The sequence below is a fragment of the Crinia signifera genome, chromosome 19 (assembly GCF_055691185.1).
Source record: "Crinia signifera chromosome 19, ASM5569118v1, whole genome shotgun sequence".
Lineage (NCBI taxonomy): Eukaryota > Metazoa > Chordata > Amphibia > Anura > Myobatrachidae > Crinia > Crinia signifera.
The window spans coordinates 35,165,171-35,192,808 of record NC_139226.1 but is presented as its reverse complement, the minus strand read 5'-3'; the positions used below and the strand labels follow the sequence as shown (position 1 = coordinate 35,192,808).

At 46.5% G+C, this 27,638-nt stretch overlaps 1 long non-coding RNA gene across 2 annotated transcripts in view; it reads right to left on the bottom strand.

Moving 5' to 3' along the window:
* The window catches only part of LOC146041787 (uncharacterized), a 70,937-nt gene that overhangs the window by 36,359 nt on the left and 6,940 nt on the right, over positions 1-27,638 (bottom strand). The gene's annotated exons all lie outside the window — the stretch shown is intronic.

The window sequence follows — 27,638 nt, the reverse complement described above, 5'->3', positions numbered from 1 at the left end:
CCGAAGCGTGGCGAGCGTAGCGAGCCCCGCGAGGGGACGCAGATACCTTCACAGGTAAACGCGTCCCTTCGCGGCCTTCACAGGTATCCGCGTCCGCTCGCCACGCTTCGGGCTCGCCACACTATTCTATTCTCAACTCCACGCCCTAGTGGATAGTGGGGGTATGAAAAGGTCGGAGGACGTGTACCGCCGCCCCTCGCGGGCTCGCTGCGCTCGCCACGCTTCGGGTTCGCGTTGATCGTGTAGTGGCGTAAAATACTTTTGGGGGGAGATTTCACTGTTCAGGGGTGTTTTGGGGGGTTTATGGCCCTTTTAACATTGTTCCCTATGATGAATTGGGTAAATTGACCCATTTCACATTGTTTCCTATGGAAAATCGGGGGCATCGCGGCTAAATTGAGGCATTTAACATTGTTCCCTACGAGGAAATCGCGGGCATTGCGTCGCGACCATCGCACCCGATTTTTTTAGTGCTTGCGATGGCCGCGATGCCCCCGATTTTTCCTCACGATGCCCACGATCATGATCGTTGTGGCCGTGCTAGGAAACAAGTACCCCACATTCATAACAGACATTAACCCTTACATCATGTGAAGTGCTATATATTCATTGTCACCCCTTTATCTAGGTTTTATGTATGCATATTATATCATAATTGCACGTGAAATGCAATATTCTACAATGTGCTAATTATTACTAACACATACTAAAGGAAACTTAACAACAGGTATAAACACAGTGTGTGTGTGTGTGTGTGTGTGTGTGTGTGTGTGTGTGTGTGTGTGTGTGTGTGTATTTTGTTGTTTGGATAATGTTAATTGCTCTACAATTATAGTACATTTGTGTATTGCAAGGATCTGCAGACTACAATAACATACATCTATATACAGTATGTACCTTTTGCTACTTACAAATATTCTAAACAATTTACACATATACTGTTTAATATCAAAAAAACACACAGACAACTTCTAACTGTAATCAACAATTTATTTTTTAAACAAAATATTTTAACGTAAAAAAGTGGGAAAAAAAATTCAAAGCAGGAGGTCAGTTAGGTCCTGCAGATCGGCCAGGACCAGGTGCAGGTGTTCCCTGAGTCTCAGGAGGGCCCCACGTACACCCTCATCTGCTTGGGTAGGCTCATCTGTGGGTATGTTAAAGGGGGTAAAATTAGTAATGATAATCATGAATACATTTAACATAGTCATACATAAATCTAATAAATGCAAGGTGACAGGTGTGTGTGTGTATATATATATATATATATATATATATATATATATAGATAGAGAGAGAGAGAGAGAGAGAGAGATAGAGAGAGAGAGACATATATAAATATATATGACACATACATCTATACATACATGCATACATACTAAATGTAAAGCCTGTTTTTGTCCCTCTACCCTTTACTCTGTAGAACACCTCACAGTCATAGTGCTCCTTCTGAATCCCAACCCACCCATGACTAAGCTATGAGAAGCATGTAATGAGCTCCACCAATAACAACTCTTTAAAAACCGCTCAGTGTCTGTTCTCTGATGCAATGTGGCATGGGACTTAGTCAACTCTCAGGAATGCACAGTACATTTGTGCAATCATGGATGGCTTGGCTGCTGATGGTCTGCTCCATAAATCATTGTCATAATGCCAGGTAGGTGAAGCTGCAGCACTAACCCACTCCCATGCACAAAATCATTATTAAGACAAAATCAACCAACAATTATGTTTGCAAAAAAACATGCAAACCACAGGGGGTGGCTAGCTAGAGGAGGGCCCAGGGGCACTGACCACTTGTGACTCCATTCTAAGCCACGCCTGTCCATACTCCATTTATGCCATACTTAATCTAGTTTAGAAATATCAATCAACTGTAAACTCTATTCACCTATATGAGGCTACAGATTGTACGCTTGCAGCAGACACATGTAACCCTTAGATGAGCATGACATCCCTTTAATCCAGGATACAGATTAAGTACACAGGTTCAGTGGCAGTTAAAATCTAGCTGAAAGCCATCCCCAGAACCTGTGTAATTAACATGTGTCCAGGATGAAAGGGATGACTTTGACACCCTATCTAACCCCTAAGTGTGTCTGTTGGTACCTAGTTTGTTTTATGACTTTATACTATTGTAAAACACAATTGAATCACCAGTGCTACATAGCAAATAGTAGTCTAAAAAATGAATAATGATGCATTATGTATACATACCACTTTCTTCCACCTGCACCACCTCACAGGCCTCCTCCTCCTCCGGCTCCACCTCCTCCACTTCATCCCTGGCCTCCTCCACCGCCACCACCTCCTCCTCCACTTCCTCCACTTCCTCCGCCACCTCCTCCACTTCCTCCGGCACCTCCTCCGCCTCCACTTCCTCCGGCACCACCTCCTCCACCATCTCCTCCGTCACCTCCTCCCGGGCCTGCCCCGCCTCTGCCTCCTCCCGGGCCTGTCGTGCTCGATCCCGTGCTGTGTTGGAGAAAAGAAACATTAGTGCCAATTAGGGGTCATTGGGGCAGATGTATTAAGCCTTAACAAGCAATAAATGCAAGGGTGATAAGTAGAGATAAATGTCCAGCCAATCAGCTCCTTACTGACTTTTATCAAACACAGCCTGCAACATGGCAGTTATGATGTGACATCTGGCCCATTGTATTAATCACAATCAATAATCCTATAGAATTACATATTATATCCACATGACTGCATGTCAAAGAGGAAGTAGCACACATATAATGTACGGCATGTTAAACTCATGATCAGCCAGTTTACCTTATTGACTTAAAAAAGTTCATGTAAGCAATCATGTAAAAATGTCCATTTATTGTGTAAACACTCACATTGAGCAATCCTGCCCCTGATTTGCTGGAGCAAATCTGGCTGTCGCCTCCTGAGGTCTGACCTTCGCTGCTCCAGCTGGGTGATGCTCCTCCGCACCTGGGTGCGTGCGAATATGCGGCGGCGGGCCGCGGCATAAGCATTACGCTTCTGCCTATTGGTGATGAACGGCCCCGCACGGCCCAGCCTTCTCTCCATAACGGAGACCAGTGTCCTGAGCTCCGCATCAGAAAAAGGGGCTGCTCTGCCATAGGCCGCCATCTTAGCAATGGCACAATACAACCAATCATGTCCTGTAATTAGTTGTTCACAGTGAAATTTTATAATAACTTTATTGATCATTTTAACATTAACAGCGTGTATGCGCCACAACAAACGGCTAAAACATCGCATAGCCAAACAACACTTGCTGTAGGTTGGCATCGCTGCGCTAACCTTGGCAGTACTTAGTATATTCCAAACAGACAGGGTGAAAGAAGTTTGAAAACCAATGTAATCACCAAACATGGCAGAAAACAACAGGTGAAATAGTGTGCCACAATATACAGTTACACATACCTGTACAAGGTACTACATTAGTCAGCCTTAGTGGTCAGAAAGCAATACACCACTAACATACAAAACAGTGCTTTACCTTTTCCCTTTCCCATGTGCCATTTATGTACCTAGCATCAAGGCAATATTTATAGGCCTATCACATGTGATTTGGATGCAAGCAGTGATTACTAATGCATGAGTTGTGGACTGGATAACATATGGAATGGGTTAGTGTCATTTGTTGTACATACCAAACAAGTGCACAGTACAAATGAACATTCACATATAGATTGTATGTCTGGCCAAAGTTGTAGGTGTTTATTGGTGTTCAAATCTGCCAATAAGTACAAAATCAGACTTTGAAAGTATGCCTGGTTTTGTACTTTTAATACCAAATCGATGTCTGACAATCCCAGAGCGCTTATTGATGAATGGTTATCTTCTCAATTTTAAGTGTGTGTACCCAAAAAAGAAAAGAAGGAACCAATAGTGTGATACTGTTAATACTAAGCAGGTCACATGTAAATGCAAAGGAGATCTGCTCGTACCAGAAGGTTATGTCTACTATGTTTGTAGACAATAGTACTTGTTTGAGGGGAATCTGGGTTCCACCAAAGGATCCACCTCTTCTCATAAATCCCGAGTTGCAGATATATGCTCCAAAGGATGAGAGAAAATAGTATTTGGTGCAATACGTTTTTAATAACAACAAATAAAACAGAGTGTCACAGGTGGGACTATAACAGAGGACTCTCACCATAACAATATGTCTACTGGTGGAAAGTAGACTCAAAGCGCATAAGAATGTTACCCAAGGCGTCCCCGGAATGCTGCTACTATCAGGTAAGGTCCACTGTAGTCCTCCTTGCGTCACAAGCCGACCGGTTTCGATTCCCAAAGAATCTTTCTCAAGGCGTGTGATTTACCTATGCTACAGCCCCGGTATAAATACTCCCTCTCAGGTGACATAAGCATGGCCTATTTCCAGACATAGATCAACTAAATCTAAAAAACCCCACCCGTTCCGTTAAAAACAAATGGTGTGTAAAAAAGGTCCATATCGTGGTTTCAGATGTGCTTGCTGGTTTTGTACTTTTGTTTGTCCGCTGGTATGGGCGTGGCCTAAGTGCCGCACGGTGTATGCTGCCATACAGAACGCTGCCGTACGGAACGATGCCGCAAAGAACGCAGGGTGTGGCTGATGTACGCCAGTGACAGAAATTTGTATATAAAGGTGTGCTAGAAAAACAAAATGGTGTTGCAAACATGTCTGATTCTCAATCAGAGGGAGAACAGGAGTATCAGGGCCTCCTGGCTCGCCTGGACTCCAGCACCTCCTATGTGCCCCTCACCAGAGACCAGCCATTGGGAGGTGAGCAGGCAGCTGGCCCATCAACATCAAGACAATCGACAGATGCCCAATCTGCAGCTGGGCCATCTTCTGCCTCAGCAGAATCATTGGGAACACAGCAGGTGGCTTCCCAAGAGAGTAGCCTGGCCAGCACTTCAAGTACAGCGACTGGTGGCCGTGGGCGTGGCCGTAAGAGGCCAACAGAGGAACCGAGCAGCAGGAACATGGCATTCGAACCGCAGGAGCTTGCCATACTGGTACCCCGTGCACGGGATTGGATAGAGTGTCCACAGGAGAGGTTGACACACACAAGGAGATGGAAGATTTGGGAGGACATAACTGTGGAGATTAATGCGGTATCTCCACAAGTTCGTGAGACGGAGCACGTGAAAAAGAGGCAAGTGCAAGTGTGTTACATTTGAGCAGAACAAGACCAGTAATGTTTTTAATAGATGTTAGATGGAGTTGGTAAATGGTCGGTCACGTTGCTAGGAGCAACAGACATGATTGCATGTCACTTAGTCTATAGTTATTGTAGGGTGAGTGTGAATGTATCTTCTAAGGGTTGGTTTTATAGTTTAACAGAATGTAAGTTATGTGGAATGAAGCATATGTTGTAATCTGTAGCAGTTTGCAATGGCTGCTACATCAAACATCAGGAGTGACATGTAGTAATATGTAAACTTTGGTTGCAGGTGGCACGACTTCAAAACCAACCTCAAGAAGAAACTGACCAAACGGTGGGAACACAGCCACACCTCTGGGGCTGGCCCCATGCCAGGCCGCCTGAAGCTCACCCCCCTGGAGGAGATGGCTGAGGGCTGTATAGCAATTGAGGAGGTCCGGGGGGTGAGCAACATGGATAGTGAGGCCCCAGTGGACGTTTTTGCTGCTGATTTAGAAGGTAATTTGTTTGCATGGCATAAGTAGTTTGTACTAATTTTCAAGGAATGTGTTGTAATTGTAAGTTTCTCTTTCAGCAGCATCCCCACCGTTTGGCCGTGAATCTCTTGAGGAGGCGGAGGAGTCAGTGCCACCTGCCACCAGTGGCAGCCATGTGCAGCAGCAGCAGCCAACGGCCACACCGGATTTGGACAGGTGGGTGCAGATGCTTGGGCAGATTCGCCAGCAGGGAGAGTTAGCATCAGAGCGGATGCGTAGGACCGAGAAGGTCATGCAGGGTATTGTCAGCACCCAGCAGGCAATAGCTGGGAGCCAGCAGGCAATTGCTGGGAGCCAGCAGACAATTACAGACACCCAGCAGGCCATGGCTGGCACCCAGCAGGCCATAGCTGCAAGCCTGCAGGTGCTGGCAGATCAAGCCCTGCGCCAAAATGACCTCCTCCTCCACCATAATGAGCTTATGGTGGAGCTAGTTACCACCAATAGGGCCCTATTGTCAGTCGTTTCTGGTGCATTTCCAACACCAGCACTCCCTGCTGGCAGAAGGGGAACACCATCCCCCCCTTCAACAGCATCTGCTCCACCTGCCACACCATCCCAGCGTGGCCGTGGCCGAGGAGCTGCTGCACGTGGCAAGGGCCCTAACATGGCCAAAAAGTCCCGCAAATAAACTTGTGTCCGCATAAATCTCCACCCTTATGTCTTCCCAAATCTTTCATTTAGCTGTGTGTCAGCTTCCTGTGTGCAACCCAATCCCGTGCACAGGGTACCCACATTTGCACCCGGTTCGAATGTCTTGTTTGGTTCCCCTGTTGCCCTCTTTCGGCTACCATTACCTTCTGCTGTACTTAAAGTGTTGGTGCTATACTTTTGTTGTGAAGCCACCTGATGTGTTCCTAATGATTCTGCTGTGGTTATGTATGCAAACAATACATTTTTTTTTTTATTTTTTCGTTATAAAATTCCTGTTATGGTAACTTTAATTTTTGGCATGTGCCAAAGAACATGCTTTTAAAATGTTATGTTTTAAATGTTCCTGGAATAAATTTTTAGTTTTATACCCAAATGTGTGCTGTTATTGGTGAATGTAAAAGTGACATATACATTTATATTAGTGATAGCAAGTTCTGTCCATTGCATACAGTGTAAATGTGTGTAAAAAATGCAGCCGTGCTTTCAGCATATATTTGTGTGTTTAGTAGTGGTCCATTTAAGCTGCAATGGTTCCAATTGAAGCAATGAAAATAGTGTAATTAATGAGTAATGAGTAAAGGAGTGGATTGTATTGTGTTCAGCTGACATTGGTTCAGGTGCGCCCGTACTGATTGGGCGTTCCGAATGCCTAGTGCATGACCGAGTGGTGTCCGCAAAGCAATACGTGCTTATGAAGACCGCATATTTCCTGCCTTTTTGTTCGTGTGCAGTCGGTGTGCTGTCCGAATGCACGCCTACCAGAATTAGTGCACTCCCTCGTGTACGCCCATGTTTACGCCCAGTTTAGCCCACTTTGAAACTACGCCCCTGTGTAGTTCCGAATGATGCCCATATTACGCCCATATTTCATGAGTGAATGCGGTGCACATTTCTGTACGGTATTAGTGAGAACGAGTTCGGAGACCTTGCGTGGCACATGCGCATAGTGTGGCTCACGCATGCACAGATGGCTAAAAAACGCCATCCGAAAGAATTCGGAAAATTACGCATCGACCAGAATAAGGCCCTATGTGTGGTAGTTTTTCTCAGTAATATGGATTATTAGCCTGTGATTAGGTAATCTGCTGGGATGCCCCCAGCTCCCGTGCACCACCCCAGCCCTTGTCCGGGAGGTGAATGGATGCCGCACACAGGCATCCGCTCACCTCCTCCGCTGCCGCTTTCTGCAGAGTATAGCAGACAGCAGCGCAGGCTGTTTGTGTCCACCGTCCAACCTGCGGACGCTGCGGTCCGCAGGTTGTACGTCCCCCATTGATGTAAATGGGAGCTGGGTCGAATGACCCAGTTTACTCATTTACACTGCCCTCTACCCAGGTCCTAGCCGTGTTCTACCCAGGTCAGGACCTGGGTAGAAGTCCCGTGTAAAGGGACACGGCGTGTCCCATTTACACCGCTGCTGACCCGGGTCTGACCCGCCGAAGACCTGGGGTTTTGCGGCGGTGTAAAAGGGGTATTAGTTACATTCTGACCTCTCTGAAAGACTGACAGATGCAACTTTGATGTTTGAGGGGAGGTGCTAAAGTCTTTGGACTTACAGCCCGAGGAAACTGCGTTTTACCAGGATGAAAGCTGCCCCCACCCCTCCCGGTGAATACCTCTGTCTGTCAGGCGGCGGTAGACATCGCATCACAGTGCTTCTTTGCCATCAATTATATTGTTTTATATTTGTATATGTTTTATAAGTAGTACTTTTGCCATTTGATGGTGACATTCTGATGTTTGCTGTCATCGAATGGTAAACATTTGATGGTGATTCGATAGTCCCGTCCCCTGGCCAACCATTTTATTTATTTATTTAGTTTCTTATATAGCGCACATATTCCGCAGCGATGCTAACCATTACACCAGGAATCCAATGTTCAGGAAACATTGGATCCTCACCATTGCAGGGTTAAACTTTGACCATCTGTGGCCAGATGGAGGCAGAACTGTATCCGCCTCCAATTACAACTCCCGGAACACAGTTCTGGCTTACATTAACCGCTGCGGGTGGGACAGCCCCATATGTGTGTGTATACATGCATGTGTGTGTGTGTACCTCCAAATAAACTTAACTAAGAAATAATTGCATGTAGACAAGAAGGTGGACTTAACTTTTTGTTCATAATAAACCAAGGACTAATACTTGCACCGTTAATGCGAGGTACAGTAGTAGTCCTACTTGCCTATCCTCCCAAAATGGCCGGGAGGCTCCCGAAAACCGGTTCCCCCTCCAAACTCCCACCCCCCCACAAAGGTAGGCAAGTCTCCCGCATCACCCCCGCAGCCCGATTCCCGGTATTTGGTGCAGCAGAGAATTTGCGGGTCCATGGCAGAGCTGAAATAACTATTGCATCATTTCACATCATTTTAGCTTCTCCCCCTAAATCTGCGGACCTGCAAATTGATGCATTTGACTGATGTGGGGGCGGGGCTTGGTGACATCAGCCATGTTTGCCCCCGCCCCCTGACAGTTCTCCTCTCCGGACTTCTCCTGTAACGGAGTAAAAAAAAGTAGACAATTATGGTATTAGTTCTTCCTAATTTCTTAGTGTGAGATGCCTGGACACAGATACGGGTGTGGTATAGCACCCCGACAGTCGGGATCCCTACAGTCATTAGCACGACATCAGGATCCCGACTGCCCGTACTCAGACAGCGGGGGGAGCGCAATGAAACTCCTTGCGGGCTCGGTACGCTGGCCATCTATTCTATTCTCCCTCTATGGGGGTCATAGACCCTCAAAAGGGAGAATAGCCGGTGGCCATCGGGATTCCGAGTGTCGGGGTATTAACAGTCAGGATTCCAACGTCGGTGTAATGACTGTCGGAATCCCGGCTGTCTGTCACCATCCGGCACCCACAGATACAAGTCGAAATATGGAAAAAAAAAAACAAAGTGGTGCGCTATCAGCAGCTGCTGGCACTGAGTTGTCAAACCCAAAGAAATAAAAAGATACAAAATAGAAAATGTGCCAGCGCCGGCTGTTCCAACGATATAGACAAGACGGTTCTCTGTTTAAAACAGTCATTTAATAATTAAATATACACATATACAGTATGGAAATTGTATTTGCCTCAAGAACCAGACATATAGGGGGAAATTTACTAAAGGAAATTTGTAAAAAATAGGTGTATTTGTATCCAGATTACACTTATTTTTGACAATTACTATCCCGAAAATACGTCAATTCGTATTTGTATTGATAGCACATCAATACGAATACGAATTGCTGTATTTTCGGGATAGTAAATGGCAAAAATGAGTGTATTTCTGGATACAAATACACCTATTTTTTTACATATTTCCTTTAGTAAATTTCCCCCCTACTATCCCGAAAATACGGCAATTCATATTCGTACTGATAGCACATCAATACGACTACGAATTGCCGTATTTTCGGGAAAGTAAATGTCAAAAATAAGTGTATTTCAGGATACAAATACACCTAGGGTAAGATTTAATAGGATGAGAGATTCAGAAAGTGAGAGATTTGGTGAGAAATCTCCAGTTTTTTTTAAAGCGGCAATCATTTACACTGCAAAACCAGTTTGATTTTGAAGTGTAAATGATTGCCGCTTTAAAAAAACCTGGAGATTTCTCACCAAATCTCTCACTTTCTGAATATCTCATCCTATTAAATCTCACCCCTATTTTTTTACAAATTTCCTTTAGTAAATTTCCCCCATAGTATCTGGGGAAACGCGTTGAGCTATAAAACCATTGCTGGTTAATCCATCCTTACAGTGTGACCTGTCCACTCTCCCACCGACGTCCTTATTCTTCCTGATTTGTCTGGACCATATATCTATTGGGATACCTGCACTATTCCTAATTGCTCCAGTTCAAAAGGAGAAGACGCCTAATAGGGAGGCTTGAGCCCTTGAATTTATAGGGCAATCCAGGATTATCGCTGTCGCCATAGCTATGGACATACAAACCTTACCAGAAGGCAACATCGGAGGGTAATATATACAGTCATACAATAATCATTTAAAACAAGCCATTTAATATGGAGCTCTCAACCGGGATGCAGTCAATTTGCCGGCGGTCGGGATCCCGACACTGGAATCCCGACCGCCGAAATCCCGAAACTTTCTCCCTCCGTGGGTGTCCACGACACCCATAGAGGGAGAATAAAATAGCGTGCTGAGCGTAGCGAGGCACCGGGCCCGCTGCGTGGCGAGCGCAGCGAGTCCGCAAGGGGGGGCGCTCCACGTCTCCCCCCATGTCGGGATTTCGGCGGTCGGGATTCCGACCGCCGGCATTACATATCGGATCCTCTCAACCTTACGTCTAATAAGCCTGTGATATTTCATGTCATATTGCTCAATTCTTTTCAATCATCTCTTAGATTTTCATTTTTAGTGTGTAATACATTTGGCATATATGTGTATATTTAATTATTAAATTACTATTTTAAATAGAGAACCGTCTTGTCTATATGATTGGAACAGCCGGCGCTGGCACATTTTTTATTTTGTAACAAGCCTAAATATGCCTATGGATATAATTGGCAACTAGAGTTACTAACAAAATGACCACACTGCACGGTCACCCAAATATCCCATATGTGACACGTGGGAGTGCGCAATCGTGCATACGTACTAATAATATCCCATATGTGACACGTGGGAGCGCGCAATCGTGCATACATACTAATAATATCCCATATGTGACACGTGGGAGTGCGCAATCGTGCATACGTACTAATAATATCCCATATGTGACACGTGGGAGTGCGCCATCGTGCATACGTACTAATAATATCCCATATGTGACACGTGGGAGTGCGCAATCGTGCATACATACTAATAATATCCCATATGTGACACGTGGGAGTGCGCAATCGTGCATACGTACTAATAATATCCCATATGTGACACGCGGGAGTGCACAATCGTGCATACATACTAATAATATCCCAGATGTGACACGCGGGAGTGCGCCATCGTGCATACGTACTAATAATATCCCATATGTGACACGTGGGAGTGCGCAATCGTGCATACGTACTAATAATATCCCATATGTGACACGTGGGAGTGCGCCATCGTGCATACATACTAATAATATCCCATATGTGACACGTGGGAGTGCGCAATCGTGCACACATACTAATAATATCCCATATGTGACACGCGGGAGTGCGCAATCGTGCATACATACTAATAATATCCCATATGTGACACGTGGGAGTGCGCAATCGTGCATACGTACTAATAATATCCCATATGTGACACGTGGGAGTGCGCAATCGTGCCTACATACTAATAATATCCCATATGTGACACGCGGGAGCGCGCAATTGTGCATACATACTAATAATATCCCATATGTGACACGCGGGAGTGCGCCATCGTGCCTACATACTAATAATATCCCATATGTGACACGTGGGAGTGCGCAATCGTGCATACATACTAAGAATATCCCAGATGTGACACGCGGGAGTGCGCAATCGCGCGTACATACTAATAATATCCCATATGTGACACGCGGGAGTGCGCAATCGCGCATACATACTAATAATATCCCATATGTGACACGTGGGAGTGCGCAATCGTGCATACATACTAATAATATTCCATATGTGACACGTGGGAGTGCGCAATCGTGCATACATACTAATAATATCCCATATGTGACACGCGGGAGTGCGCAATCGTGCATACATACTAATAATATCCCATATGTGACACATGGGAGTGCGCAATCGTGCATACATACTAATAATATCCCATATGTGACACGTGGGAGTGCGCCATCGTGCATACATACTAATAATATCCCAAATGTGACACGCGGGAGTGCGCAATCGTACATACATACTAATAATATCCCATATGTGACACGTGGGAGTGCGCAATCGTGCATACATACTAATAATATCCCAAATGTGACACGCGGGAGTGCGCAATCGTACATACATACTAATAATATCCCATATGTGACACGCGGGAGTGCGCAATCGTGCATACATACTAATAATATCCCAAATGTGACACGCGGGAGTGCGCAATCGTGCATACATACTAATAATATCACAGATGTGACACGTGGGAGCGCGCAATCGTGCATACATACTAATAATATCCCATATGTGACACGTGGGAGTGCGCAATCGTGCATACATACTAATAATATCCCATATGTGACACACGGGAGTGCGCAATCGTGCGTACATACTAATAATATCCCATATGTGACACGCGGGAGTGCGCCATCGTGCATACATACTAATAATATCCCATATGTGACACGCGGGAGTGCGCAATCGTGCATACATACTAATAATATCCCATATGTGACACGCGGGAGTGCGCAATCGTGCGTACATACTAATAATATCCCATATGTGACACGCGGGAGTGTGCGCAATCGTGCATACATACTAATAATATCCCATATGTGACACGCGGGAGTGCGCAATCGTGCATACATACTAATAATACCCCATATGTGACACGTGGGAGTGCGCAATCGTGCATACATACTAATAATATCCCATATGTGACACGTGGGAGTGCGCAATCGTGCATACATACTAAGAATATCCCAGATGTGACACGCGGGAGTGCGCAATCGCGCGTACATACTAATAATATCCCATATGTGACACGCGGGAGTGCGCAATCGCGCATACATACTAATAATATCCCATATGTGACACGTGGGAGTGCGCAATCGTGCATACATACTAATAATATTCCATATGTGAAAGGCGGGAGTGCGCAATCGTGCATACATACTAATAATACCCCATATGTGACACGTGGTAGTGCGCAATCATGCATACATACTAATAATATCCCATATGTGACATGCGGGAGTGCGCAATCGAGCATACATACTAATAATATCCCATATGTGACACGCGGGAGTGCGCAATCGTGCATACATACTAATAATATCCCATATGTGACACGTGGGAGTGCGCAATCGTGCATACATACTAATAATATCCAATGTGTGACACGTGGGAGTGCGCAATCGTGCATACATACTAATTATATCCCAGATGTGACACGTGGGAGTGCGCAATCGTGCATACATACTAATAATATCCCATATGTGACACGTGGGAGTGCGCAATCGTGCATACATACTAATAATATCCAATGTGTGACACGTGGGAGTGCGCAATCGTGCATACATACTAATTATATCCCAGATGTGACACGTGGGAGTGCGCAATCGTGCATACATACTAATAATATCCCATATGTGACATGTGGGAGTGCGCAATCGTGCATACATACTAATAATATCCAATGTGTGACACGTGGGAGTGCGCAATCGTGCATACATACTAATTATATCCCAGATGTGACACGTGGGAGTGCGCAATCGTGCATACATACTAATAATATCCCAGATGTGACACGCAGGAGTGCGCAATCGTGCATACATACTAATAATATCCCATATGTGACACGCGGGAGTGCGCAATCGCGCATAAATACTAATAATATCCCATATGTGACACGCGGGAGTGCGCAATTGTGCATACATACTAATAATATCCAATGTGTGAACGCGGGAGTGCGCAATCGTGCACACATACTAATAATATCCCATATGTGACACGCGGGAGTGCGCAATCGTGCATACATACTAATAATATCCCTTATGTGGCACGTGGGAGTGCGCAATGGTGCATACATACTAATAATATCCCATATGTGACACGTGGGAGTGCGCCATCGTGCATACATACTAATAATATCCCAGTTGTGACACGTGGGAGTGCGCAATCGTGCATACATACTAATAATATCCCATATGTGACATGCGGGAGTGCGCAATCATGCGTACATATTAATAATATCACATATGTGACACGTGGGAGTGCGCAATCGTGCATACATACCAATAATATCCCATATGTGACACGTGGGAGTGCGCAATCGCGCATACATACTAATAATATCCCATATGTGACATGCGAGAGTGCGCAATCGCGCATAAATACTAATAATATCACATATGTGACACGTGGGAGTGCGCAATCGTGCATACATACCAATAATATCCCATATGTGACACGTGGGAGTGCGCAATCGCGCATACATACTAAGAATATCGCAGATGTGACACGTGGGAGTGCGCAATCGCGCATAAATACTAATAATATCCCATATGTGACACGCGGGAGTGCGCAATCGTGCATACTGTACATACTAATAATATCCCATATGTGACACGTGGGAGTGCGCAATCGTGCATACATACTAATAATATCCCATATGTGACAGGCGGGAGTGCGCAATCGTGCATACATACTAATAATATCCCATATGTGACACGTGGGAGTGCGCAATCGTGCATACATACTAATAATATCCCATATGTGACAGGCGGGAGTGCGCAATCGCGCATAAATACTAATAATATCCCATATGTGACACGTGGGAGTGCGCAATCGCGCATACATACTAATAATATCCCATATGTGACACGTGGGAGTGCGCAATCGTGCATACATACTAATAATATCCCATATGTGACACGTGGGAGTGCGCAATCGTGCATACATACTAATAATATCCCATATGTGACACGTGGGAGTGCGCAATCGTGCATACATACTAATAATATCCCATATGTGACACGTGGGAGTGCGCAATCGTGCATACATACTAATAATATCCCATATGTGACACGTGGGAGTGCGCAATCGTGCATACATACTAATAATATCCCATATGTGACAGGTGGGAGTGCGCAATCGTGCATACGTACTAATAATACCCCATATGTGACACGTGGGAGTGCGCAATCGTGCATACATACTAATAATATCCCATATGTGACACGTGGGAGTGCGCAATCGTGCATACGTACTAATAATATCCCATATGTGACACGCGGGAGTGCACAATCGTGCATACATACTAATAATATCCCATATGTGACACGTGGGAGTGCGCAATCGTGCATACATACTAATAATATCCCATATGTGACACGTGGGAGTGTGCAATCGTGCATACATACTAATAATATCCCATATGTGACAGGCGGGAGTGCGCAATCGTGCATACATACTAAGAATATCCCAGATGTGACACGCGGGCGTGTGCAATCGTGCATACATACTAATAATATCCCATATGTGACAAGCGGGAGTGCGCAATCGTGCATACATACTAATAATATCCCATATGTGACACGTGGGAGTGTGCAATCGTGCATACGTACTAATAATATCCCATATGTGACACGTGGGAGTGCGCAATCGTGCATACGTACTAATAATACCCCATATGTGACACGTGGGAGTGCGCAATCGTGCATACATACTAATAATATCCCATATGTGACACGTGGGAGTGCGCAATCGTGCATACGTACTAATAATATCCCATATGTGACACGCGGGAGTGCGCAATCGTGCATACATACTAATAATATCCCATATGTGACACGTGGGAGTGCGCAATCGTGCATACATACTAATAATATCCCATATGTGACACGCGGGAGTGCGCAATCGTGCATACATACTAATAATATCCCATATGTGACACGTGGGAGTGCGCAATCGTGCATACATACTAATAATATCCCATATGTGACACGTGGGAGTGCGCAATCGTGCATACATACTAATAATATCCCATATGTGACACGCGGGAGTGCGCAATCGTGCATACATACTAATAATATCCCATATGTGACACGTGGGAGTGCGCAATCGTGCATACATACTAATAATATCCCATATGTGACACGTGGGAGTGCACAATCGTGCATACATACTAATAATATCCCATATGTGACAGGCGGGAGTGCGCAATCGCGCATACATACTAATAATATCCCATATGTGACACGTGGGAGTGCGTAATAGGTTTTACCCATATTATTACTCAATGAGCAACAACAACACCTCCTGATCTGCTCACATCCGCAGCCTCTGCATACTGTAGGTAATAAACCACATGTCACATGGCTGCCCTGAACCAATTATATTGCAGCTTACAAAGCGCAGTTTTATTAAGAAAAAATTGTGTAAGACCCCTATTTATCAATCCATCTTCATTTGCATATATCCACACCCAGCTCTGCTGGCCCGCCCCCTCTTTTCAATGCCCTGCCCCTGCTTACACTGCTCCGAACAACCACTTCCTGACTATTTCCCATATAAAAACTATTGATTTATAAATTGTTTCTAACAAATTAAATCTACACTCTGATTGGTTGCTATGTCAATCCAACTTCTGCTCTTTAAAATATGTCATGCATTTATATAACCCAGGAACAGGAGTCATAGGACTACAGTAGTATGGCGGGAGAAGCACCGTCCGTGCAGACCACTCAAATACTTCTAGTGTTACAGCCTAGAGCAGTCATTAATAACTATCATCATACACATGAGGCCCCACCCCCAAGAAAGGCTACGTGGCCATCCCCGTTTTACAAATGTATCATGGGCTGGTATGTTCCTACTGACACCCCTGAGGGTGGAAGAGTGACACGCCAACACGGGCTGCCAGGTCATTGTGCTGCCCCAGCAGGGTGAGGTTGGAAGTGTAGTATAAGCTGCCAGGTCATTGTTCTGCCACAGCAGAATACCTCCCAACTTCTAATCTGTGGCAGGAGGGACATCAACCCACTCCTTAGGCAAGGGTCCGAAATGTGGGAGCGTGGCCTGGTGCAAGGGGGCGTGGCCTACACACCTAGTCAGTGAAAAATAAAATCCAACCCCATTTTGTAAATCCCCATTAAAAAATTTCGGTACTTGTGAGTTATCCGGGCTCCCGATTTTTTGATTGTATGCCTTAAGTTAAGGCATACAATCAGATGCGATGCGATGCGATATCGCATCGCATCGCATCCGACCATCGGATGCGATGACCCGATTTTTCCATAGGAATCAATGTTAAAATGGACTGAGTCCATTTTAACATGGAATTCAATGGGAAAAAGGGGTCCTTTTCATACCCCTACTATCCAAGTGGGCATGGAGTTGGATATAAATCTGTGGCGAGCGTAGCGAGCCACCGAGCCCGAAGCGTGGCGAGCGAAGCGAGCCCCGCGAGGGGACGGTATTCCGTGTCCCCTCGCGGGGCTCGCTACGCTCGCCACGCTTCGGGCTCGGTGGCTCGCTACGCTCGCCACAGGTTTATATCCAACTCCATGCCCACTTGGATAGTAGGGGTATGAAAAGGACCCGATTTTCCCATTGAATTCCATGTTAAAATGGACTCAGTCCATTTTAACATTGATTCCTATGGAAAAATCGGGTCATCGCATCGCATCGCATCCGATGGTCGCATGCGATGCCATGCGATGTCCCGATCCGACCCGATTTAAAAATCGGACGCCCGGATAACTCACAAGTACCAAAATTTCTTACACATATCAGCACTGACATCTCTCCCCCCTCCCCAACCATCTTCCCCATTCTCTGCTGTCTCCCTCTCTAATATGTTCACTGCAGGGGCGCCAATTTCCTTTTTTACCGATGGGTGCTCCCACAGACTATCACACACACACACCCCCCACAGACTATCACCCCCCCTCCCCACAGACTATCACACACACACATCCCCCCCACAGACTATCACACACACACACACACACCCCACCCCCCACAGACTATCACACACAACCCCCCCACCGCCAGGACTCACCCTCTGCTCGCCGTCGGAGGGATCCTGACACCAGCAGCGCCACAGCGGGATCCCAGCAGCGGATATGACGTCAGCAGCAGGGTCCCCCGCTGTTGACAGCATATCCGCTGCTGGGACCCCGCTGCCGTGGCCCATGCCGTGGGTGCTCCTCACTTTCCGCGGGTGCTCGAGCCCCGGAGAACCCACGGTTTTGGCGCCTATGGTTCACTGTGCCCTAAGCTGTCTCTTAGGTCCTCCCCCAAGACAGGGCCTGGGCTAGGCGTCATGCGCAGCTAGCTGGAGTCTGGACTCAGAGCCGCAGTGTGCTGCTGTGGGTGAGCGGGTGTGCGCAGCAGCTCCAACCATAGGTGCCGATTTATGTTTTTGCTGGTGGGTGCTCAAGCCAAAATTTTAGGGGAGTGGCTTCATGGGAAAGGGGTGTGGCCACAAAATAATACTGATTTATATTACGCAGCACAGTTGTCTCCAATATTCAAATTATGGCAACAGTGCCAAATACATAAATGCCCCCACAGGGCCAAATACATAAATGCCCAAACAGTGCCAAATACATAAATGCCCACACAGTGCAGGTACAAAAATCCCCCCCACAGTGCCAAATACATAAATGACCCCACAGTGCCAAATACATAAATGCCCCCACAGTGCAGGTACAAAAATCCCCCCCCCCCCCCCACACAGTGCCAAATACATAAATGCCCCCACAGTGCAGGTACATAAATGCCCACACAGTACCTGCACCAGGCTGGTGAGTAATGATTTGGGACGGAGCAGATGTCAGGGGAAGCTGTGATAGCAATGGGACAGAGATTTTACCATGAAACATACCAGCCAACAGTCACTATTGCCATCACTCAGCCCCAATCTCTGGCCTCACGGGGGAGGTGCTTATGGGGTAGTGGGTGGTGCTTTATTATAAAATCTGTAGAAATATTGTGTAAACTACTCAATTCATTCATGGGAATACATATTCTCAATAGCTGGTTTTCTCTATGCCAATAACAAATATGGCTGCCGGAGTGCAGTGCTGAGAGCTGATTGGCCAGTTTGAATATTATGGACAGGTATAAAACCCATGCAGACTGGAGCATCAGTGGCATTTGATGAGTTGAAGTGGTTGATGCAGTTGTTGCTGATGTGCTAAACTCTTGCCTCTGGAAGAGCGAACTAGACTGTTTCGGCATCTAGTGTTATACTTCCGGCTTTGGATACTGATATACAGCGCACAATAAAATCTGTGCTTTCCCTGGATTTTTTTATTTTATATTTTCCTTTCTAGCATCTAACATCTGGAGATGAGCAGAAGAGAGCTGAGGGGGCTCCTCCAGGACCAGAGAAGATGGAGGAGCCGTCATGAAGATCCTGGTAAGTGAGATGTTTAGGGGCAGTGATTCTATACTAAGGGGGGCAATTTTGTCAGAGCCTGGGGAGGGATGAATTACCAAACCACCAGCCCCTAACTGCCATCAAAATGACAGTGAGGAGCTGACTGGTTTGTACTTTATCTCTCCCTGATGTACCTTTCTACAAGCTGTGATAAATCTCCCCCTCTGTCCTCTCACCCTGTGTGGCATGCGGGCGGCAGTTGGAGTTAGCTGCACATTAGTATATGTCCTACCTTATACTCTGGGGAGATTCATGACAGCTTGTATAGAGATAATGTGGAGAGAGATAAAGGGGACCATTTTTTAACCATTTCATACCAAATGTGTACAATAAGTGTTGCTCTAGCCAAGCAGCTCCTGTCATGTGTCTTAAAAATGACAGTTGGGTGCTGATTGGCTGGATCACCATTTATCACACACATTGGGTTTTAAAATCGCTAAAACTCTTAGCACATAGGCCCCCAAAGTGGTGTATGTACTAAAACTTTAACAGACATATAGATGACAGAGAATAATTTCCAACTAGCCAGATCCCAACTGTCAAATACATCATGTGACTTGGCAGCTAGGAGCTGATTGGCTGGTACTCAATCTCACTCTCCAAGCACTGATACATCTCCTCCCATGTCACCTTACCCTGTGTAGCATGCAGGCGGCATTTGGAGATGTGGCCCCCATACATCAGTAATGATCTGGGGCGATTTGTTATTTTGTAGATGATTGTGTAAACAAATCCTACAATGTATGGGGGCCACAGATGGCAGATTCTGAGCACATAGTGATTGTGATTGGTAATGCAGGTTATTTTACAATGGAAGCTGTAGGATTGCTGGATTAGGGGAATGATCAGCAGATTTGCAGACAGCCTCTAATAAAATGATGAGTCTATGGGGGAAAAGGATCTTCAACCGCAACCCTAATAATAATCATCAAGACGTGCTATCATGCTGGGACTTGTAGTTCTACAAATAAAGAAAACTACAGTGCCGATGCTATAATAATTATAATAAGCTCGGCTTTCTAATATTTATTAATAACAAGGTTCTTGTTATATTAATACTAGGGTACTTGTGTAGTATCACGGCTCCCACGATGGCCATCGTACAAGGAAAAATCGCATCGCATCGCATGAAATGCGATGTCATTTTTCACTGAAATTATGGACATGAGTTGAAATCATGTAAAATGCACCCCAAATGTCATTTTTCACACTGTACCACCCCCACTATTAACGCCAACCCAAGGGGCGGCGGTACGCGTCCTACGACCTTTTAATACCCCCACTATCCACATCGGCGTGGAGTTGAGAATAGAAAGTGTGGCGAGCGCAGCGAGCCCCGCGAGGGGACACGGATACCTATGAAGCCCGCGAGGGGACACGGATACCTGTGAAGCCCGCAAGGGGACACTGATACCTGTGAAGGTATCCGCGTCCGCTCGCCACGCTTCGGGCTCGGTGGCTCGCTGCGCTCGCCACACTTTCGATTCTCAACTTCACGCCGACGTGGATAGTAGGGGTATGAAAAGGTCGTAGGACGCGTACCGCCGCCCCTCGCAGGCTCGCTGCGCTCGCCACGCTTCGGGTTGGCATTGATAGTGGGGTTGGTACAGTGTGAAAAATTACATTTGGGGTGCATTTTACATGATTTCAACTCATGTCCATAATTTCTGTGAAAAATTACATCGCATCGCATCAAAAATGCATAAAAACACGGTAAAATCTCATCACATCGCATGCCACTACATATGGCATGCAATGGCATGCGATGGGAGCCGTGATACTACACAAGTACCAATACTAGTTTGGTATTTATGCAGATTTATGAGATGCTTTTTAGGGGGTCACCCACCTCGCATTCAAATGTAGTATTAGGGACCCATCAGAGACAAGAGTCGGGGGGGGGGGGGGGGCAGTAAAGTGGAAAACTTTATTCATTTTTACAAATAAAATACTGTATACTGATGCACTGGATAATTTATTTATATAACGCACACATATTCCGCAGCGCTGTACAGAGAATTTATTTATTATTTATTAACAGTTTCTTATATAGCGCATACATATTCCGCAGCGCTGTACAGAGGATATATGAACATTCACATAAGTCCCTGCCCCAGAGGAGCTTACAATCTAAGTTCACCGCCACACGCACACACAGACATTCTAGGGTTAATTTTGTTGGGAGCCAATTAACCTACCAGTATATTTTTGGATTGTGGGAGGAACCGGAGTACAAACCCACGCAAGCACAGGGAGAATATACAAACTCCACACAGTTAGAGCCATAGTGGGAATCAAACCCATGGCCTCAGTGCGGTGAGGCAGTAATGTTACCCATTACACCTATCCCTGCATATGCAGGGACATTCATTCAGCCGAAAGGATCACATATGGCAATGTGATCCTGGGCGGTAGATCCTACACCGATCACATTGCATATGGACCCTAGGTGTTGGTGAGCTGGAATATATCACCACAGTAACATTGCGTCATCTACCTGAGACAATATAGAGGCCATTTTTGAGGCCCCCTACCAGTCAGAGGCCTGGTGAAATGTCCCCCCTAGCCCCCTTATATACTATTATCAAATAATTGCTGTAATTATTTTCGCTATATAATGTATATATTTTCAGATGACGCTTCGGAGACCGTGTTTGAGGAGAGGCTGCGGTCCGAGCGCAGAAGAGGAAGACGTCGCCAGCAACCAGCAGAGAATGGGCCGAAGCTCCCAGCCATCGTTTCAGAGGTCAACTTCATCATCACGTCGGCCATGGTGCTTGAGATCAGCGGACGGAACCTCCCAGCCTTCATGCTATTTTTTGACGGACAAGGTGAGGATTTCCAGGTCATGGAGGCGGAGATCACCAGCAACAATCTTCCGGCGAGGTTGGTGGAGATCAGCGGACCGAACAACCCTCCCATGGTGGCAGACATCTGCGGATTCCCAGCTCACCATGCCACAGAGGATGAAGCCGCAGAATCCTGTGTCATCTGTCTGACGGAGTTCGTGCCGGCAGAGCTGGTGGCCGTCCTGCCCTGCAGCCACATTTTCCACGCAAGCTGCATCTACGAGTGGACGGACACAAACCCCAGCTGTCCCGTGTGCCGAGGACCGTGCATCCCATCGCCGGTCATGTTTCGGATCTCCTGAGTACGGCAGGAGGATAAAGATCTACATCACCGTACAATCAGGTAATTCCTCCTATATCTCTCCTCTCTGCTGTTATCCTGTTTCCTTCTCTCTTCCCTCTCTTCTCACTCTTTCCATATTTCTGTTTCTTTTCCTTCTCTCCATTCCCTACTATCCCACCTCTCTGTGCAATTCCATCAGCACTCAGCCATCTTCTATCGGGTGTGGTACAGGGGTCAGACAGTCGGGATCCCGACAGTCATTAGCCCGACATCGAGATCCCAACTGGCTGGACCCAGACAGCATGGTGAGCGCAACTAAACCCCATGCGGCCTCGCTACGCTCGCCATGCGGCGGGCGCCTATTCTATTCTCCCTCTATGGGGGTCGGGGAACCCGGCTGTCAGTGTTTTGACAGTCGGGATCCCGACGTCGAGTAAATGCCTTTCGGGATCCCGACGTCGAGTAAATGCCTGTCGGGACCCCCTCCGGCACCCCTTTTATCTCCCCTGCTCTCCCCACCCTCCTGCGGCGTGGGGCAGAATCAAGCCCCATACACCATACACACTATAGGATACTGTGCAAGATATTCGAAGCGATATCTCTCACAGTATCGTCTAGCGTGTACAATATTAATATCATTACCGAGGCGCGCTCCTGCGCCTCATTATGGATGATTGATGTCTGCTGAACATGCAGGTCGATTTGTCTATATAGCATGTTCTGCGGGTCCCTGTGACATCACTGTACGATATCGTTCAGTGTGTATGCATAATATCGAGACCCGCCGATGATATGGGTTATTATTTTGGTGGTGTCCCCTATCGTTTAGTGTGTATGGCACCGTAGTCAGTATATTCAGCCTGATTCCTGCCGCGACTTGGTCGTACTACGGCTTCCCATTGTCAGTGACTGACAGTCTGATGCTGCTTGGGGGCGGGAGGTGTAACGCCTCCTGCTGCATTACCATAGCACTGGGTGCATAAAGGGGCTGATTCTGATTCCGTCGGAATGGGGTGAATTCAGTCCCGTTCTGATAGTTGGGAGACTGCACATGCACATGTTTGCTGAGCCATTCACAGGGAGCGGGGCGGGGATGGACAACAGCAGGGTTGGGTGTTGCCCTTGGGAACGCCCAGCAGACGAAGTGTGCCAGGGGGCGGCCGGCTGACGTCATATGATGACAGCGGCCCGTCCTGTCCTCGTCCCGGAACATGCAAATAATAGACAGTTTCTTCTGACTTTTATGTGCGAGCCCAGGAAAAATCATTCGATGGTCGGCAACTACCGAACGATTTCTCCAGCTCCAGTAACCATAGGAGACCTGTGGACGTGCATCTGCTTCCGGCGGTGTTAGCGGCAGTTCATGGGTTGGCGCTTGAGATGGCTTTTTCAGTTGGGTTTCACTGGGCCTTACTGGTTTCGGACCTGGGGGATTCTACCAAACTGGGTGCCGCTACTCTGCTCCGATCGGATAGTAGGTAAGGGGTCAGTCATCTGTAGAATACGGCGGTCGAAGACCAATCAGGCTGGGAGGGGTAGGTGGATTTTGTTGAGGATGTCAACGTATCACCATAGTTGCCCTGGCCATGTGTATTTATGTCCGGATGTTCCTGGGTCATGGCTCGTGCATATGGACTGGACTCCGCTCATAAAGTATCAGTTTGGGTGGTTTTTGAAGCGGCGTTTCAAGTGTCGGCCTCTCTCGGGATTTCAGAGCGCAATGTTTCCGGATTAATGCGGCTGCTTCAGCAGCAGCAGGTTTTTTTGGTTCCAGAAATTAGGGGTAAATTTTGTTACCCCTAAGGTCTTGGGCTGATGGAAATTGGCCAGTTACACATTGTACTAGGCCGTTGCTGTAACTAGTAGTAACAGTTTTGTGTTCATATTTCAGTCTGTTACTGGTGTGTCATGTCCAGCGTCGGCTCCTACCTCCGTGCCAGAGTGGGGCTGCCATGGCCGCAATGCTGGCCCTCCCTCCACTGCTGATGCCTCCGCTGGTTCCCGCCGAGAGACTGACGCATGTGCAGTATCATCCTTGGTACGGCACATGCACTGGCCCCCAGCTTCTATAGGTTGCTTCAGCAGCAGCCTATAGAGACTAAGGGGCCCAATTATCACAGTCACTGAGCTCGCACTGCGACAATACATTTTATCACTTGAATGTATCAAACTTCGGGTGCTGAGACAGAGCTGGCGTTAAAGCCCTGTCTCGGCGAATCCCATTCGCGTTTGCAATAGACTGAATTGTAATGTGCATGTGCTGTTTAAAAGAACATCAGAAGAAGAGAGCCGCGGTGCTCGTCTTTGATTTCCCTGGCAGCAGCGACGAGGGGGGGGGGGGGGGGGATCAGGAGAGACGAAGCTGCAGGCATCTCTCGCAGACTGCTTACACTTAACCAGGCTTGCCTACCCTCCCGGAATGGCCGGGAGCCGCCCGAAAATCAGGTCCTTTTCCCGCCCCCCCGGGAAGGTGGGCAAGTCTCCCGCTTTCTAGTGATAGCCTCCTCCTTGACGGCTGGTTTAATTACCATAAATCGTGGGTCCGCGGTGAGGGGGCGGGGCTTAAATTACGCGATTGTCCCCTCTCCGCGGCCCCGTGAATCACAGCGTTTTCGGCATTGGGGGCGGGGCCAAGTGATGTCAGCCTTGCCCCCGCCCCCCTGACGTGTTGCCTCTCCAGGCTTCTCCCGGAGAGGTGAAATCAAAAGTAGACCAGTATGCACTTAACACTAAACTAAAACTAATGAAAGGTCTCTATCTATTCTCTGGGGTGATGTAAACTCAAAAGGGGAGACAGAAGGGGGGGGGGGGGGAGATGTTATAAGAGGCTTCTAAGACAGCTTTATAGCAAATTGAATCTGCACAGCGCCTCTAAAAAGTGGCGTTATTATCACTCGGCACAGTTCCGAATTAGTTTTACAATTGAAGTTTACTAGATATGAATAGATCACATTTCCAATTATAATTATGTGAAATGCAAACTACTGACTAAAAATTTGTGATAATTAGGTTTGTGCCGATAAATTTGTGAAAACTCTTACAATTTATTGTTATTACATTTCGGTGATTTGTTTGGGGAATACACACTGCGCTGTCAATAAGGAAAATAAATGGATATGTAAGGAGTGGTAAAATCACGCGGAGCACAATGATGGAGGACACGCTGTATTTACAATAAAAAGTTTATATAGACAAATAATGTTATAATAGTATAGGTGGGTATAAACAGAAATTGGAATATAATCAACAAACAAACATACAATATATAATACTCTCATAAATGAGGCAATGGTTAAAAACTTGGCATGGTAAAAGCAGACTTGGCCCGATTCCTGACTGAATGCCTGCTGGCGTCCCAGCAGAAGCATAAGGGTAATGATATGTATCAGTACAATCCCCTCAGAATGGCCGCTGGGTGTGACAAACAGTTATTAGCCTGAAGCAGCAGAATAATTAATAGAGCCAAGAACCTGGGTTAGCGAGTGAGCGGACATGCAATGTGTTCCATGCAGGTATTGGCAGATATATATTGAGCTGCTGAAGCCTGCGTGTTAGTATAAGCAGGAAAAGGCAGAGTTAGTAATGAGCCCAAAAGCAGGAGTCCCGATAAATCACTTGTGGATGCGGGTATTGGTATAACTCACTGGCTTCAGGTGTATATTGGTGGCACCTCTGCGGGCTGATGGGGATCTGTTGCCGGAGAGTTCCACACTGCGGCCGGCTTTCACGTGTTGCTCCAGGCGCCGGGATCCACGGCAGCGGTGGAGGCGGAACTGCGGCCGGATGTAGATGCGGCAAAGTCACTGTGTGTGAGGGCGGAAGTCTGAACCAAGTCTGCGACAGGAACTGGCGGAAGTAAGGCTATGCGTTTCAAGCTTGAAAAAGTCTCCGGTTGCTTAGGAGACGAAACGCGTGATTTTACCTCTCCTTACATATCCATTTATTTTCCTTACTGACAGCGCAGTGTGTATTCCCCAAACAAAACATTTGCTAGAAGAAAATTCTTTCTTCTTTTTGGAGTTCAGCAGACTCCTTACACCTGCAGCAGCCAATTAAGGTTTAAATTACACAAAAACTATATTTGTATTTTTTATTTCTACCCATTAGCGCCGGGGGACTTGAGAGACTGGGCTTATCCCCTCCCTCTCAAGAAAAAAAACCTCCATTCTTTTTATTACATTTAGGTGAAACTAAAAAAATTCAAAAAGTGTGCGAAAACGCCCCATTTCACATTATTTTAGTAAAAATAATGTTAATAAATGGGCCACTAAATCATGGTCCTGACAACTGTACACTGCAGATGAAAATCACCGGGACTGGCGCATGCGCAGTATCAGCCTCAGTACTGCACATACCTCGTATTCTATGAGCTGCAGCTGAAGCAGCCCATAGACATAGAGGCATCTCGGAGGGAGGGAACCCCTCCCAATGGGACTGCCTTGGGTGACTGGCAGGTGGGACTTCCAATAGGAAGTCACTACCAGTCACAGTGCAGCCAGTACAGTCTCACAGGCTGCATCTGGCTCCACTTGTCAGAGCACAAAGGTGGATTTTACCTGGGGGGGCTGCAGTCCTGTAACCCATAGGTAACATCCGCCACTGGTTATGTCCAATGTTGTTTGTCCTGTGTTTGTCTTGTCTGTTCCCCTGTCCGTCCTACTCGGAGATTAGCTACTCGCCATTGTTGGCAATGGGAGTCTTGAGGGATTTACAATTTTTGCCTGTACTGACGGACTAATTCGGCTATTTACAATTACACAATTTGGTTCTAGGTCTGTCCCTCAGCAGGTTTTTATTTTACCTCTTGCCGAGTTCACTTGTGTTTCCCTAAATACCCCCCCCCCCCCCTCCCCATATTCCCCTCTGTGTCTTCATGTTTGTTGAGGCCACTTTAGCTGAGTTGCCAATACAATTAGTAGCATTTTTTTCTTTTGGCAGATCCTCCTATATATCAATAATCATTTCTATATTAATAAACAGCTGATGCTTCTCTGCCAAATCTACGTCTCAGAGTCTTTATTCCATTACAGTATAAGGGTAAGTGACCTGCACCCATGACACCCCTCGTCCGATAGAAGGTTTAGGGACCAGAAAACCTCCATAGGTCTTATGCACAACTTTACATTATGGGCAACCCGTGTTTCCACAGC